General features: G+C 44.6%; 1 protein-coding gene across 1 annotated transcript in view; it reads left to right on the top strand.

Moving 5' to 3' along the window:
• Positions 1-672: 672 nt before the first annotated feature.
• Positions 673-16,038, top strand: part of USP9X (ubiquitin specific peptidase 9 X-linked) — a 163,366-nt gene continuing 148,000 nt past the window's right edge. Inside the window, exon 1 of the mRNA XM_044234797.1 lies at positions 673-823. The gene's annotated coding sequence lies outside the window, so the exon portion shown is untranslated. The remainder of the gene's footprint in view (positions 824-16,038) is intronic.

Below are 16,038 nucleotides of genomic sequence, written 5' to 3'. Positions count from 1 at the left end.
TTATATTAAGGAATCAGTGTTAATTTTATTAGGTGTGATAATGGTACTGTGTTCATGAATCCTGTATCCTGTTAGACACTTAAGTATGTATGGGTGAAATTATGTCATTTCCTTTAAAATAAGTCCCGGGAGGAGGCGGGGGTAAAGTACGGAGGGAAATAAATGAAGCAAGAAAGCCAAAGTAGGGCGCCTGGGTGGCTCAGTTGGTTAAGCAACTGCCTTCGGCTCAGTTCATGATCCCGGAGAGCCAGGACTGAGTCCCGCATTGGGCTCCCAGCTCCATGGGGAGTCTCGTTCTCCCTCTGACCTTTTCCCCTCTCGTGCCCTCTCACTGTCTCTCTCTCTCAAATAAATAAATAAAATCCTAAAAAAAAGAAAAGAAAAGAAAAGAAAGCCAAAGTAGTAGTAACTCTTACAACTGAGTGACAGATGAACTGGAATTTATTAAACTATTCTCTGTTTTTCCGCATGTTATTAAGTTATTGAGCTTCAAACTCACTCTTCTATACTCTGCCTTTTGATGGGGGGGTGGGAAGCGAGCGTTCGCATTTCAGCTTGGCCCACGGCTTCCTGCTAGACTCCGCCTATAGGGGGCGATAGAGGGAGACTGCAAGGCGGGAGGAGGACGTAGCGACTTAAACTCCTTTCTGTTCTTCCTTGTTCCCTCCTGTCAGCTTCCTGCTGCTGTCAGCATTCCCCCAGAACATTTCTTCACCGCCGCCCCAGCAGCGCCTTTCGTTGTCTGCAGCTGAATCCGGTTCGTCGTTTTCCAGGATTCACAAAACCAGACTTATCCCACCCCCATCAGCAACACCAGCATGAGGTGAGTAGCACCCCCTCCTCAGGGGTCTCGGTCCCAGTTCCACCGAGCCCTTCCTCCAAGGTTCAAAGTTGTAACAATTCCATTCTCTCTCCTTTGTACCCCAGCCCTGGGGCTGGTAGCCGCTTCCTGCGCCGACTTTCTTGACGATCCCTCAGACCTCTCTTTTCACCGCTTGAGTTAGCTCCTTAACAACTTTATGCCTAGTTAACGTTTTGTTTGTTTTGCTTTTTAAATAGTAAACCCCGTCTGTTCAAATTAACTAACACGCTTTCTACCTCCCGACTGGTCCCCGATGAGAGGTACCCGGACTCCCATCAGTCATGGGTTGAGGGCTGCGTTCGGGGGGCTCATCCCCCAGCATTCCTGGTCTGCCACATGGGTAGCAAAGCCAACTTCAGCAGCTGAGCAGGTTCCAGTGGCAAGTAATACAGGCGCTACGAATTGGAAGTTGCGCCAGTGTGCACTAAAGTGATAAAGAAGGTGGGGGCGGCTCGGCGATTTTGCTACACAGCCAGATGCCCTTTATAAAACATTAATTTCTAATTACGGAAGCGTTAATTGTCCTTGAAGGACAGTTAGGAAGAAAAAACTGAAGTCCTCTCTGTCACCAGCCCCAGTTCTGATTCCTTTCTCTTCCCTCCTACCCAGAGGCAGCCAGTGTTACCGCTTATCATTTACATGTTTTTCTACATATATATGCTTAAAACATATATGGCTTTATGTGTAGGTTTAATTTTTTTGCATAGTAATACCTATCTTTTTGCAAGTTGCTTTATTCACTGAACAATTTGTCTTGTATGTCACTCCCTATGATGACGTATAGACCCACCTCATTCGTTTCTTTCTTTTGTTTTTAAGATTTTTATTTATTGGGGCACCTGAGTGGCTAACCTGGTTAATCGGCTTCCTTCAGCCCAGGTCATGATCTCAGGGTCCTGGGATCCAGTTGTGCATCAGGCTCCCTGCTGAGCAGGAGCCTGCTTCTCCCTCTCCCTGTTTTCTCTCTCTCTACCTGTCTCTGTCAAATAAATACGTAAAAAAGAAAAAACAAAAAAAAAACCTCTTATTAAAAAAAAAAAGATTTTTATTTATTTGAGAGGGGGAAAGGCAGAGGGAAAAGCCGACTCCCCTCTGAGCAGGGGAGTCTAAGGCAGGGCTCGATCCCAGGATCCAGAGATCATGACCTGAGCCAAAAGTCAGGCAGTTAACTGTCTGAGTCACCCCGTCGCCACATCTCATTCTTTTCACCTGCTTCGTAATATTCCTTTTTAAGGGTGCATATGCCCTTATTTATTTCCCTCTTGCTCTATGTTCACTCTTACCCACATTTCTATGATTCATGTTCATGTCCCTGCATCTTTGTACCTGTTCAGCAGTGTTTATTTCTAGAGTCGAGACAGTAGAAGAAATGTTGGGTCAGACAGAATGCGTATTTGCAACTTGCATTAGATGTTAAAAATATGTCCTCCAAAAGGTGGTTGCAGTTTACGGGCTGTGATATTGTGATTGGTAATAAGAAATATAAATTTGGCCTCCCTTTCGTTTCTCGCATACAGCTCCTAAAACCCTTGGAATTTCCAAAGTGATGAGAGCAACAAAGGTGTCTTTTGTTATGTTAATGAGTGACATTTGGGCTGCACCTAAGGATGGGGGCTGGTTGCCAGGGGAACCAAGTATGAATAAAGGGTTGGAACTTTCAGTCCCACCCCCTGACCTCCCCGGAGGGGAGAGGGGCTGGAGGTTGAATCAATCACCAATGGCCAATGATTAAATCAGTCATGACTTTGTAATGAAGCCTCCATAAAACCCCAAAGGACGGGGTTCGTAGAGCTTTCAGGTTGTTGAACTTGTGGAGTTTTGGGCACAGCGGCATGCCTGGAGAGGGGATGGAAGCCCCTCGTCCTTTCCCCATACCTTGCCCTGTGGATCTCTTCCATCTAGCTGTTTCTGGGTTATATCCTTTTATAACAAACCGGTGATCTAGTAAGTAAGATGTTTCTCCGAGTTCTGTGAGCCCCTCTAGCAAATTAATCGAACCCCAGGAGATGGTCATTGGAACCTCCAGTCTATAGCTGGTCAGTCAGAAGCAGGGGAACAGCCTGCCTTGCGACTGGCGTCTGAAGTTGGTGTAGGGTGGCTGGGGGCAGGGGAACAGCCTTGTAGGACTGAACTCTTTTAACCTGGGCAGTCTGGTGCCATCTCCGGGTAGGTGGTATTGGAATTGAGTTGAATTCTTGGGACTCACTGCTGGTGTCAGTGCTTGCTTGCTTGCTATTGTGTGGAAAGCGCTTCCCCCAGCTTTGGATTTGGGTCCGGGAACCCAAAAGGGTTGGTGTTCAGTGAATTGGGATTTGCTAGACTGTTTCTGGCTCACAGAAGCATGTGGTTTGGGAAAAGAAAGGATGAAGGGAAGGAGGGTGGTGGTGAAGCTCTTTATTCCTGGGTGTCCATGTGGTCACCCAAGGAACGGAGCAGCAACTGTGCTGCGTTCAGTTACTAAACAAGGACTCAGCTCCTGGGCAGTTGGAATAAGGAAGTGCATACTAATGAGAAAAAGGCAAAATATTCAATCCCTTGGTCATTGTTCTCTGTAATAGCTAAACTAAAAGGGAACACTCAGTTGGACTTTGATGTTAGTCCAGATTCCGATTTCAGTGAGTCTGAGCTTTGGCCATTAGCCTCAAAGCGGCCCCCCAAGGTAAAAGTCACTGTGGGGGAAGGGTAAAACCAGGAAACTTGAAACTAGGGGGCTGTAGTGTGAAAGAGTTGTTTTCATTTTGTCTGTCAGTACCCTCGGCTTCCTGAGGAAGTTTCACTGAACGGGTTTGGGGGCGTAACTGATCGGGGGCCACTGGTGTCTGGTCTGAATTCCTCTGGGTGGAAGCGCGTGTTTGGGTGGCTGTGGGACCCACCGGTCACTATGGAACAGTCCCAGGTGTCTGTTAATGATCCAGACATTCCCGAGGTGGTGGACTGCATGAAAGCCACCCTAAACCTTGTTAATCCTTAGAAAGGGGACTGTCCTTAACCTGCATCAATGCCAAGTGGGAACCCCGATGAAGCCAGCTGATAGGCTTCCTATGCAAGGCATCTGGGACTGGCTTTATGATGACGGAGATACTAACCCGGCCAGTATGCCCATTACCCAGGTCAGGGTAAATGCTGTGGCTGAGGGGATCCCTTTCAGAGAGTGCCCCGTGTAACCTCATTGTTGCAAAACCAAAAAACAGCTCGGGAAGCCTTTTCAAATTTCTTGTCTCAGTTTCTCTTCAGGTACCTTACAGATGCTAATAGAAACCGTAGGTTAATTAACAAGCCAATGGGGAAAGTCAGGGGATGCTGCTGAACTAGGTGGAAAATTTTGAAGTTATTAAGAAATACGGTGAATAAAGTGAATATTGATAGGAGCGAAACAAAGAGGAAACATAAAGGGGACTCATCCCAGCCGGGTGGAAATTTTTAGATGATTAGTAAGAAATGGGTGAACTGGGTTTTTTTGTTTTTTTTTTGTTTAGTATATATAAATTGTGTAAGTTTAAAAAAAAAAGAAATAGGATGAATAAAACACTGATGGGATAAAGACAAAGGCTTTAATATAGCCCTATCTAATGTTGGTCAGGCCAAATGGACCCCTGTTGCTCCCCCAACATTAAAGGGCCCCAAACAATTCTGCTTTATTTATCCCTGTTCAGAGAAATTTTACAAGCCGGAAGGCAAAAATTACAATGAAGTACCAGACCAGCAACTGCGTGGATGAGCAGTTTGGCAGATTAATCAAGATAAAAAGATTGACAAAAGGGTTAGGGTCCCTTGGCTTGACCCTCTCACTGGGGACCCAGAGCCTTTGTAGCACAAGAAGTGCATAAAGTGGTCAGAGAAGAGAAGTTTCCCTGAGTCCTTGATCTGGGAGTCCCATAAACTATGGTACCAGAACCCATTGGTAAAGCCCTGACTCCTGCCACAGTTAGATTGACAGATTGTCAAAACATAGGATTGATAGGATTATGAAAGTTGGAATGATGAAGCCAATACTCTCTAAAGAAATCATGTTGACTTTGCCTGAATGCTTTATGGGGATGGATATTAAATGTGGCTGAGGAACACTTCCCTACCCTATATAACCTGATGATGAAGTCCTAACAGAGGCTACAGCTAGGAACGTGAGTTGATAGAACCATGGTAAAAGTTTGTAGGAGGATTTGTATGTTTGAATAGACTTTATGGGAAAGGGTTGCATTTCTTTTACCTGATGGTTAAAAGGCAAAATATTAGGGATTGACAAGGGGTGGACATAGTATCTGATGGGAATCCTTCCCCTACCTAGTAACAGAAGGCATATACATACGCCCTTCGAGCAATAAATATTAAGTAGACCTGCTAAATGGGAACCAGTAAGATGCCCGAGCCCAGGCAGTGGAGGGTGTAAACTGGAATGCTGGTCGAGACCAATTCTTGGCAATAAGACTGAAGCTTATGGCAAGAGCCTGGGAGCGCCTCCCGGTGACCATACTGGGACTTTGGGGAAGGGAGTTTTTTTGAAAGGCATTTGCTACCTTGCTGTGGGATATTAATTGAAGGTGAGGGACATACATGATCTTGAAACCTGAAATACCCACAATGTCTAGAATGATGTTGGAAAAACACCTTAATGGGGATGGCAGTGCCTGGGGAATGCCAGCAGAAGCTTCCTCAGGAGCAGGGAACCCCTTTTCCCCTGGGACTGACTCAGAAATGGTATGGGGAGCTTGCTGGGTTCTCTCATCACTTAGTACCTATAAACAGCTCCCGACTGACAGATAAAGAGCTGCTTGAAAGGTGGACAGAAGTTCCACGGTTGGGGGTTAGGGGTAGAATGGACATCATCTTGCTTGGAAGGCCTCCATTCTGATTGAAAAAGGTAAAAAAACCCTCAGCTCAGTGGCCTGAACTGCATGCTGTTTCACTAGCCGTGATGGAAGAACTGAACGGTGATAAAAAAGCCTGTATGTTTGACTTTTTACCGACTAATGGGCAGTAGCCAGTGGGCTGGGCTTCTGGTCAGCAGGAGGGCGGCAGAAACGTGGCCCATTAAATAGATGCCCACGCAGGGCCTAGCCCTATGGAAATTTCAGGGGTGTATTAAGGTAGGACATGTCAACGCCCATCAGAACTCCCTTTTGGGTTTGGAATGTGGTTTGAACAAACACATCCCCACGTGCTCCTTGGCGGTGGCTGCCTAGGTCCATGACATGAGTGGACACTGGGGGTCTGCAGCCATGCAGAGATGGGCTGGTTCCAGACCTGTTCCTCTGGTACCTTCTGAGGCACAGAATGTTAGTAAGAATTGTTCTGTTTTGGCAAAGGAGACAGAGACTGCAGACGGCCTTGTGGCAGATTTTTTGGTGGGAGAGACCTTAACATAGCTGGCGAGTAAGCCTGATACTGGCAGCAGGGAGTGGGGGGCACCACGAATGGGTCCTGACAGCAGGAGTCACTGACTCTAGACTGGCTTTGCTTTCCCGGTGGGAGAGGCGGACACTCCCATGCTGGGAAAGAACCAGAACTGAAGATAGGGCGCTACTTTGTACAGGCCATCCACACTTCAGATGGGGGAATGTACTTCACAGCTGATAATGACCAACACTTGTCAGGGATATCCTCCTCAAAGTACTAGTTAGACAGAGAATGAAGGGGGAGATTAAACAGTGGTTGTCGGGGAGCCTGGGTGGCTCAGTGGGTTAAGCCTCTGCCTTCGACTCGGGTCGTGATCTCAGGGTCCTGGGATCGAGCCCTGCATCGGGCTCTCTGCTCAGAGGGGAGCCTGCTTCCCTCTCTCTCTGCCTGCCTCTCTGCCTACTTGTGATCTCTCTCTCTCTGTGTCAAATAAATAAATAAATAATCTTTAAGAAAAAAAAAGCAGTGGTTGTCTACAAGTGGGGGGTCAGTGTGGGCGACATGAAGGGGGCTGCCTTACAGGCCTGCACCAGTGTGTTCCCACACACAGTGTGAACATGAGGAGGCTAACCCCTGGATAGATTCCTGTTTTTCTGGTGGATCTGGGGAAGAGGGGGTGTGGAAGGTGCTAGTATTCTTTTCCACGCTGCCTCAACTTTTTTTTCTCTACTCGATGCAGTGGTCACAGGACCAAGGACTATGGGGGCTGAATCAATTCCTAAGCAAGAAACTGCAACTGTGTATTTTTAACCTTTATGTCCGAATTCCTAAGGGCCCAATGGGGCAGGATGGGCCTTCACCCCTTTTGGTGAAATTGGGGCTAACAGTGAACACTCAGCTGGCGGTAAAGATAGCCCACCAGTTCTGCACGTGGGTAACCTCACCTTATCTGACTAGAACTGCACTGAGGGGGAGGGACTTGCTAGACTAGTTTTGCCGCCTGGAGTCTACACCAGCGCAGTGACCAAACCTAATGTCCCTTCCAGAGGTGGGAAGGTTTGGGTATAAATAAAGGGGAAGAAAAATAGTAGCTGAGGGGTAAGGGAATGAATACGGGGTTATATATAATGAGGGAAATCCAGTATTACATTGACATCGCCAAAGAGGCTTCGAACAGGTGCTGTTCCTTCTTAGCTTGAGTATACCAGATGCCTGAGAGAGTGAAGCCGTGTAGTGCACTCTTGTTTTGGGGACCTGATGGGATGGCATGAAAGCCTACAAACCTGCGTGGCCAGCCGTCTGCGAGGAGGACTGCTCGTCCTCCATATGATGCTGGACTGGATAGTTATTAATGACTGGATGATATCTCTTTTGAGTTTTATGATTGTTTTGCTATGAGGGATCCACATTCGAAGACCAGGGTGGACTGTGATATTGTGGTTTATAATAAGACCTATATTAGGTCTTCGTTTTAGGAGTAAGGAAACTCCTAAAACCTTTGGAATTTCCTCACTGTTGAGAGCCTTGAAGGTGTCTTTTGTTATGTTCTTGAGTGACTCGGACTGCACCTAAGGAATGGGGCTGGTTGCCTTGGGAACCAACCTTGTCATTAGAAGGTTGGAAATTTCAGTCCCACCCCTCTGATGGGTATGTGGGGGGGGTTATTGAACCAATCACCATTGGCCATTGATTTAAACTAAAAGGATGGGGTTCAGAGAGCTTTGGGGTTGGTGAGCAGGTAGAACTGTGGGTAGAGTGGCGCACCTGGAGAGGGCATGGAAACTTCTCATCCTTTTCCCATACCTCCCCCTGTGCCTCTCTTCCGAATGGCTGTTCTGAATTATATCGTTCTATAATAAACCAATGATCTAGTAAGTAAAATGTTTCTCTGAATTATGTGACCCGCTCGAGCAGATGAAAACCCAAGTAGTAGGTCATTGGAACCTAGCCGGTCAGTCCGAAGGACAGGTCAACATAGACTTGGAACTGGTGTTTGAATTGAGTTACCAAGAAGGTAATCATTGGAACCTCCTATCTATCTATAGCCATTGGTCAGATGCATAAGTAACAACCGGCTTTTGTGACTGGTGTCTGAGGAGAGGTGTGTGTGGGGTTGAGGGTGGAGGAGGGCTGGTGGCAGTCTTGTAGGTCTGAATCCTTAACCTGTAGAATCTGATACTCGTTTCCAGGTGTAGTTAGTGTCAGAATTGAGTTGAATTCTCAGGTACCCTGTTGGTGTCTAAGAATTGTTCATCATTGTGGGGAACCCTGCCCCCCACACATTGGAAATTGTGTTTTAGAGTATCTCGAAGGCAAGTGACCTAGGAGGGTGCCAGTGCTCTTACTACAGGATATAACATAGCTGCTTTATCCTACATATCCCACCTGGCCCTGATCTGTGTTCCTTTAGCAGAAGATAACACGAGTGAGAGCTGTTCGCCCTAACCATGCCACAAAGCAACAGACACCTTCTGCACCCTACTCCCTAAGGGGCCACCAAGGTGGAACTACGGTACTCAAGCTGAAGGTACCAATACCCTCAGGGAGTCTGAATTCAGCGTGGCTGCAGTGTGTGCTCTCCAGCTGAGAGTCGAGTCTCATGGAGACTGTTGGATGGGACTTTTCCCTAGCCCACGTGACAACCCCTAGCAACTCTTGGAAATAACTAAGTGCATTTTGTGGGGGTTCTGAGGGCCTTGCATGAGCAAGGCAGGGCGGTAGTTAGGTTATACCTAGCTTTTCTTTTATGCAACCAACAGTGGACCTGGTGCCTGTGTGTGTGGGAGTTATGGAGAGAAAGCTACATAGAATCTCTCTCAGTTATCCTCCTGTATCTAGGGCCGGGATCCCATGATGTGCTCTCTAAAGATGTGAAATCTGCAAATATTAACTACTTCATAGATATCTGAAAAGAAACTTTTTTCGGGGATAGGAAGGAATCAGCAAGGCCAAGGATCTGAGGTGGGAATGTGCTTTATCATGTTCAAGGAATGATAAGGAGGCTGGTTGGTACAGACAGTGTGAGGGGGGCAAGAAGGAAAGGATGTGAGAGAGATAATGATAGGGACTAGAGTCTCGCTCTGCTTTTCCAGATCGCTTCCTGCCCGAGGGTTGTTTTAAATCTCATAGCTTTTTCAGGCCAGGTCTTGATTTCTTTGGTGATTCAGTTCCCTCAAAACCTCAGTAGTCCTCTGATCTTTTTGTTTTAGACGTTGACCACGTTCTCTTCCTAGATGTGGTTGTGGTGTCTGCCTTCCGTATCTGTCTCCTTGTTCCTGCGCTGCTCCCTTTTGAAACTTAACACAGCAGGCTTAGATGAGAAGGGCACCACCACCTTCTGTCTGTTTGTCACTTTAGGGCAGAGTGCCCCTGTTTAAGGAGTTTTATAAGCCTTTGTGTCAAGAGCTCAGGCGGTCCCACAGGGTAACACTGAACATGAGGAACCAAATGACAGACCACCAGAGTGGTCGGTCACTGCTGTGGAAAAGCCACTTCTAAACTATAGGTAAGCAGTTTTAGAGAAAGCCATGGAAGCTGGTGGCCGGATCCTAGCGGGGAAGTTACAAAGGGTCGCCCTCCCCCAGACCAGGGAGATGGATAAGAAACGGCCTTGTGACAGTCTCCCATAAGATAGGGGCGAGAAGCAGCACTATAACAACTCCCTGTGCTTAACTCCCTTTATTCCAGGAGGCATCACAGAGGATTTGGCCCTGAGTTGGGTCAGACTGCAGATCCATTGTTTATGGAGCCGAGGTGGAGATATGCAGGGGCACCAGATGTCATGAGGGAGCTGTTCCCCTCCACCTTTGTCACACAAAGCCCTTTTCAGTCTTGTCTTATTATTTGGGATACAGAAGCAGTCAGTTCTCCCTTCCTTCCTCCCTTCCTCCCTCCCTTCCTTTTTTCAAGATACTGAGATAGAACAGAGGGAAAGAGAGAATCTCAAGTAGACTCCGTGACCAGCAGGGAGCTGGACGTGGGGCTCAGTCTCACAAACCTGAAATCACGACCTGAGCCAAAATCAAGAGTCAGAGGCTCAAGAGCCACCCAGGCTCTCTAGCAGTCAGCTTTTCTAGTTTTGCATCCCCAAATTTCTTACCGTTTCTGCAGCTTAACCAGCCCATTCTTGCCTGAGCTTTTGTCTTTCTTGTAACACCTTGCTGACTTTAGCAAGTAACCATCAATTCACACTCCTGACATCGCATACCATCCTCCTTTCTGAAAGCTGTAGGCTCTGGAGGCAATTAATGCGACTTTCTTTTATTACAGGTAACATCTGCTGTTTAACAAGACAAGACTCTCCATCTTTCTATCCTCCAATATCATTTTCCTTCTTGTGCACTGGTGCAAACAACAAAACTTTCATTATTGCTGATCTTACCTGACTGGGTGGGTGAACAGGTCACTGGGACAGCCCTCCTTGCTGTCATTCAGAAACCTGGGCTGACTGAGGCTTTGCTTGCTTCTACACGTGGCTACCAAGGTCATCCTTAGGATTGAGGTGTGGAGCTGTCTCTGTTACAGCTGGCTGCAAGGGGAGAAAAGTATACATTAGTATGTTTGTGAGGTTTACATGGACAGGCTGGAAATGGTATATGAAATTCGTGCTCTCATTCTTGCATGTGGCCACACCTGACTGCAAGGGAGGCTGGGAAATGTGTGCCCAGGAAGAAGAGGAGAGCATGGAGTAGGTGAGCAGCTAGCAGTCTCTATGGGTAGTTGTACTGGCAGTGTGGGTGGTGAGAAGTGGCTGAATTCTGGATTTATATAGAATGTAGGGGCATCTGGGTGGCTCAGTCAGTTAAGCATCTGCTTTTGGCTTAAGTCAGGGCCCAGGGTCTTGGGATTGAGCCCCACGTCAGGCTCCCTGCTCAGTAGAGAGTCTGTTCTTCCCTCTCCCTCTGCCTACTGCTCCCCCTGCTTGTGCCCTCTCTCTGTCGCATAAATAAAAATAAAATATTAAAAATAAAAGAAGATAGACACCTCAGAATTTGTTGACACCATGGTTTTGGGCCTGAAACGTTGGAAGAATAGAGTTGCTGTATGCGAGGATGGGAAAGGCTATCGAGAACTCCATTTCAGACATGTGATTTTTGAGGTACCCACATGGAGACATTAAATAGGCAGTTGGAGATGCAGGTTTATAGTTCAAAGAAGTGGCCAGGACTGAATATATAAACGTGAGGGGGAGGGTTTGGTACATATATGGTATTTAAAGCTATTAAACTGCACTAACTACAAAACTATATACAGTAATACTGAATTTCATTGATTCTACAAAGTACATTTTTTTACATCTTAAGGTCTTTGAAACTGAATGCATCTAACAACACTAAATATGGTCTTCAATTATTATGATTGATAGTGTTTTCTTTGTTAGTATAATTTAAAATAATGATGTCTTGCAATTGATGACACCCCAGATTCAATGAAACCATAATACTAAGAGTAAAAACGATGATGCTATTGAATATTTACTGTGCATCAGACACTGTGCTAAGCCACTTCCATGATTATCTTTACATGTAGTTACAGGAATGTTAAGCACTCAGGTGCTGGGACATGACTGCATAGATCTGTATTCTGGCTCCGAGTTTATAGACCATATGACCTTGGTGAAATGCTTACTCTGTGCCCACCTTTCCTAATCTCTAAAATGGGATAATAATAGTACCTAACTTACAGGTTTATTATGAGGATTGAAAGAATTAGTAAACGTGTAGTTCTTAGAAGAGTGCTTAACACAGTAACTGCTAAATTGTTCACATTATTAACAAAATTAACATTGTTGAAACTGTGGAGAATATATGTATGTATGTAAAAATTCACGAAATCTTGCCATTTATAACGACATGGGTGGAGCTAGAGATTATTATGCTTAGCAGAATAAGTCAGAGAAAGACAAATACCATATGATTTCACTCGTATGTGTAATTTAAGAAACAAAACAAATGAGCAAAGGGAAAAAGAGAGGCAAACCGAGAAATAGACTCTTAGCTATAGAGAGCACACTGATGGATACCAGAAGGGAGGGGTGTAGGGGATGGGTGACATGGTGATGGGGATTAAGGAGGGCCCTTGTGATGAGCACTGGGTATTGTATGGAAGTGTGGGATCACTGTATTGTATACCTGAAAGTAATATAACACTACATTAAGTAACTGGAATTTAAATTAAAAAAAAAAAAAAAAGAAAAGAAAAGAGGGCGCCTGGGTGGCTCAGTGGATTAAGCCTCTGCCTTTGGCTCAGGTCATGATCTCAGCGTCTTGGGATCGAGTCCCATATCGGACTCTCTGCTCAGCAGGAAGCCTGCTTCCCCCTCTCTCTCTGCCTGCCTCTCTGCCTACTTGTGATCTCTCTCTGTCAAATAAATAAATAAAATCTTTAAAAAAATTTTTTTCAGGCAAAAAAAAAAAAATTCTTCAAGCTATATTCTTTAGTGCATTCTGCCCACATTACTGTAAATATTGTATACCTCGATAAAAGAAGAAAACAAACCAAAACAGAAAAGTTGGAAGAAAAAGAGATCATCTGTCTTCTAAGTAAGAAAAAAAAGTTACATGTCTTCATTGAAGTATTTTTGTCTGAAATTAATATAGTTGCTTTAGCTTTCTTTACATTATTGTCAGCACAGCACATTTTTTATGGTCCCTTTTCTTTTAATTTATTTGTGTCTTTCTATATAAATTGGGTTTCTTGGGGACACCTGGGTAGCTCAGTCAGTTGTATCCAACTCTTGATCTTAGTTCAGTTCTTGATCTCAGGATCATGAGTCCCCAAGTCCTGCATTGGGCCCCATGCTGGGTGTGGAAGCTACTTTAAAAAAGAAAAAAGGTGGGTTTCTTACAGACTACAAATAGTTGGGTCTTATTTTTTTAGTCTACTCTGACAGTTTCTTTTACCTGGTGTATTTAAACCATTGATATTTATCGATCTAGTTGGATTAATATTTTCCATATTTGTTCCTGTTTTCCATTCATTGTCCTCAATTCTTTGGTTTTTAGTTTTTGCCTTCCACCCATTTTCTTTCTTTCTTTCTTTTTTTTGGAATGAGCTATAATTGATATATTATTCTCAGGTGTGCAACATGATTTTCTATTTGTGTATATTGTGAAATGATCACCACGATGCATCTAGTCAACATCCATCACTATATATAGTTAATTTTTTTCTTGTGATGAGAACTTTTAAGGTGCCCCTATTTTCCTTTTTTCTGAAGCACTTCTTCTAACATTTCTTGCAAGTCAGTCTACTGGCAACAGATCCCCTTGATTTTTGTCTGAGAATGTCCTCTTTGGTAGGATAATTGGCTGGATGTAAAATTCTATGTTGGTGGTTTCTCTCAACACTTTAAATATTTCACTCTTCACTCTTTTCTTGTTTGCTTGGTTCTGAAGGGAAATCCAGTGTCATTCTTAACTGTTGCTCCTCTGTAGGTAGGGTGTTTTCTCCCCTCTGGGTTCTTTCAAGATTTTTTCTTTATCTTTGGTTTTCTACACTTTGAGTAGGCCATGTCTAGGACTATATTTATTGACATTTATCATGCACAGTATTCTCTAAATTTCCTGGATCTGTGGTTTGTGTCATTAATATTGGAAAATTCTCAGCCATTATTACTTCAAATATTCCTTCTGTTACCTTTTCTCCCCCCCGCTTTCTGTTATTCCTATTATGCATATGTTACATCTTTTGTAATTTCCCCACAATTCTTGGATATTCTGTTCTTTTTCATTCTTTTTTTTCTCTTTGGATTTCAGTTTTGGAAGCCTAGGTTAACATATATTCAGGTACATTTATTCTTTCCTTGGCCATGTCTGATCTATCAGTAAGCCTATCAAAGGCATTCTTCATTTCTCTTACAATGTCTTTGTTTCTAGCATTTCCTTTCTATTCTTTGTTTCCAGCTCTATGCTTATTATTACTTACCTGTTCTTACATGTCCACTTTTCCCACTAGAGCTCTTAGCATATTAATCATAGACTTTTATTTTTTTATTATTATTTTTTTTTAGATTTTATTTATTTGTTTGACAGACAGAGATTACAAGTAGGCAGAGAGGCAGTCAGAGAGAGGAGGAAGCAGGCTCCCCGCTGAGCAGAGAGTCACATGCAGGGCTCGATCCCAGGACCCTGGGATTATGACCTGAGCCGAAGGCAGAGGCTTAAACCCACTGAGCCACCCAGACGCCCCAATCATAGACTTTTAAAATTCTTGGTTTTATAATTCTCATATCTCTTCCATATCTGAGTTTGGTTCTGATGCTTGCTCTGTCTCCTCTTTTGTATATCTTGTAATTTTTGGTTGAAAGTTGGGCATGATGTGCTGGGGAAAGGAACTGTGATAAATGGCCCTTAGTGATATGGTCACATGATGGGGAGGAGAAACAGTCTGTAGCCCTATGATTGGGTCTCATTCTTTAGTGAGCCTGGGCCCCTGAATTGTAACCTTCACAAGTGCTTCTCATTTATTTCTTTTCCCTCCAATTTAGGTGAGACAGAAAGGCTAGAGGGGGCTGGGGCTATAGCTGAGTATTCCCCTCAAAAAGGCTAGAGAGACCCACCCCCTACCCCCTTAGGCTTACTTTCTCCTACCCCTACTGACAAACAAGAGGGCCATTTCTCTTGAAAACATGGTGGAACTCCTAGAGGTAAAATTGAACTGGACCTTCCTGAACACATGTGTGTGCATGCGTACACACACACACACACTCATTCACTCCCGGAGTTCTGAACTCTAGCTTGTCCACATGGAGCCTCTGGTGATTCATCATTACAGTTTATGTTTTGTTTTTTTGTTTTTAAAGATTTTATTTATTTGTCAGAGAGAGAGAGAGAGAGAGGGTGAGCACAGGCAGACAGAATGGCAGGCAGAGGCAGAGGGAGAAGCAGGCTCCCTGCCGAGCAAGGACCCCGATGTGGGACTCGACCCTAGGACGCTGGGATCATGACCTGAGCCGAAGGCAGCCGCTCAACCAACTGAGCCACCCAGGCGTCCCCAGTTTATGTTTTTTTTTAATCCAGGACTGGCTCCAGCTTTAGGCTTCCATTCTAAGGCTTCTGCTATAATAAACTGTGACTGTCTTGTATTTACCTATCTCTTGATTTGGGGAGTCAGCAGTTAGCTCTGTGACCTCAAATTTCTGATTATGTGATAGGAATTATTGATTTTCAATCTATTCAGCTTCCCATGTAAGGATGGCATTGATGAATTTCAAGATCCTTACATGTTGGACCAGAACTGGAAGTCAGCATTTTCTTACAACAACAAAAGATTTAAAAAAAAAAAAAAAAAATGGCAAATGCACATAGTGCATCAGTAAAGGACTGGCTGTTGATTTGTTTATTTATTTATTTTAAGATTTATTTATTTACTTTAGAGAGAAAAGGCATGAGCAGGAGGGGCACAGGGGGAGAGCAAGAGAATTTCAAGCGGACTCCACACCAGCACGGATCCTGACATGGGCCTCCATCTTAAAACCCTGAGATCATGACCTGAGCTGAAACCAAGAGTTGGATGCTTAGCCCAGGTGCCCCAAGGACTGGCTATTTAAATTACACTGCATCCACCCAGCAGAATACTATGTACTCAAAAATGTCAGCTCTAAGATGTCCTGATACAGAAAGATTTGCAAGATATATTTTTTAAAGATTTTATTTATTTTAGAGGGAGAGAGAGAGAGAGCAAGAGAGAGCGAGTTGGGGGACACAGCAGAGGGAGAGGGACAAGCAGACTCAGTACTAAGTGCAGAGCCTGATGGCAGGCTTGATCTCAAGACTCCGAGATCATGACCTCAGCTGAAACCAGGAGTTGGCTACTCACCTAACTCAGCCACCCACATGCCC

The sequence above is a fragment of the Neovison vison genome, chromosome X (assembly GCF_020171115.1).
Source record: "Neovison vison isolate M4711 chromosome X, ASM_NN_V1, whole genome shotgun sequence".
In the NCBI taxonomy this organism is placed as follows: Eukaryota; Metazoa; Chordata; class Mammalia; order Carnivora; family Mustelidae; genus Neogale; species Neogale vison.
The sequence above is the reverse complement of the archived record's forward strand: the minus strand, read 5'-3'. Positions and strand labels throughout refer to the sequence as shown.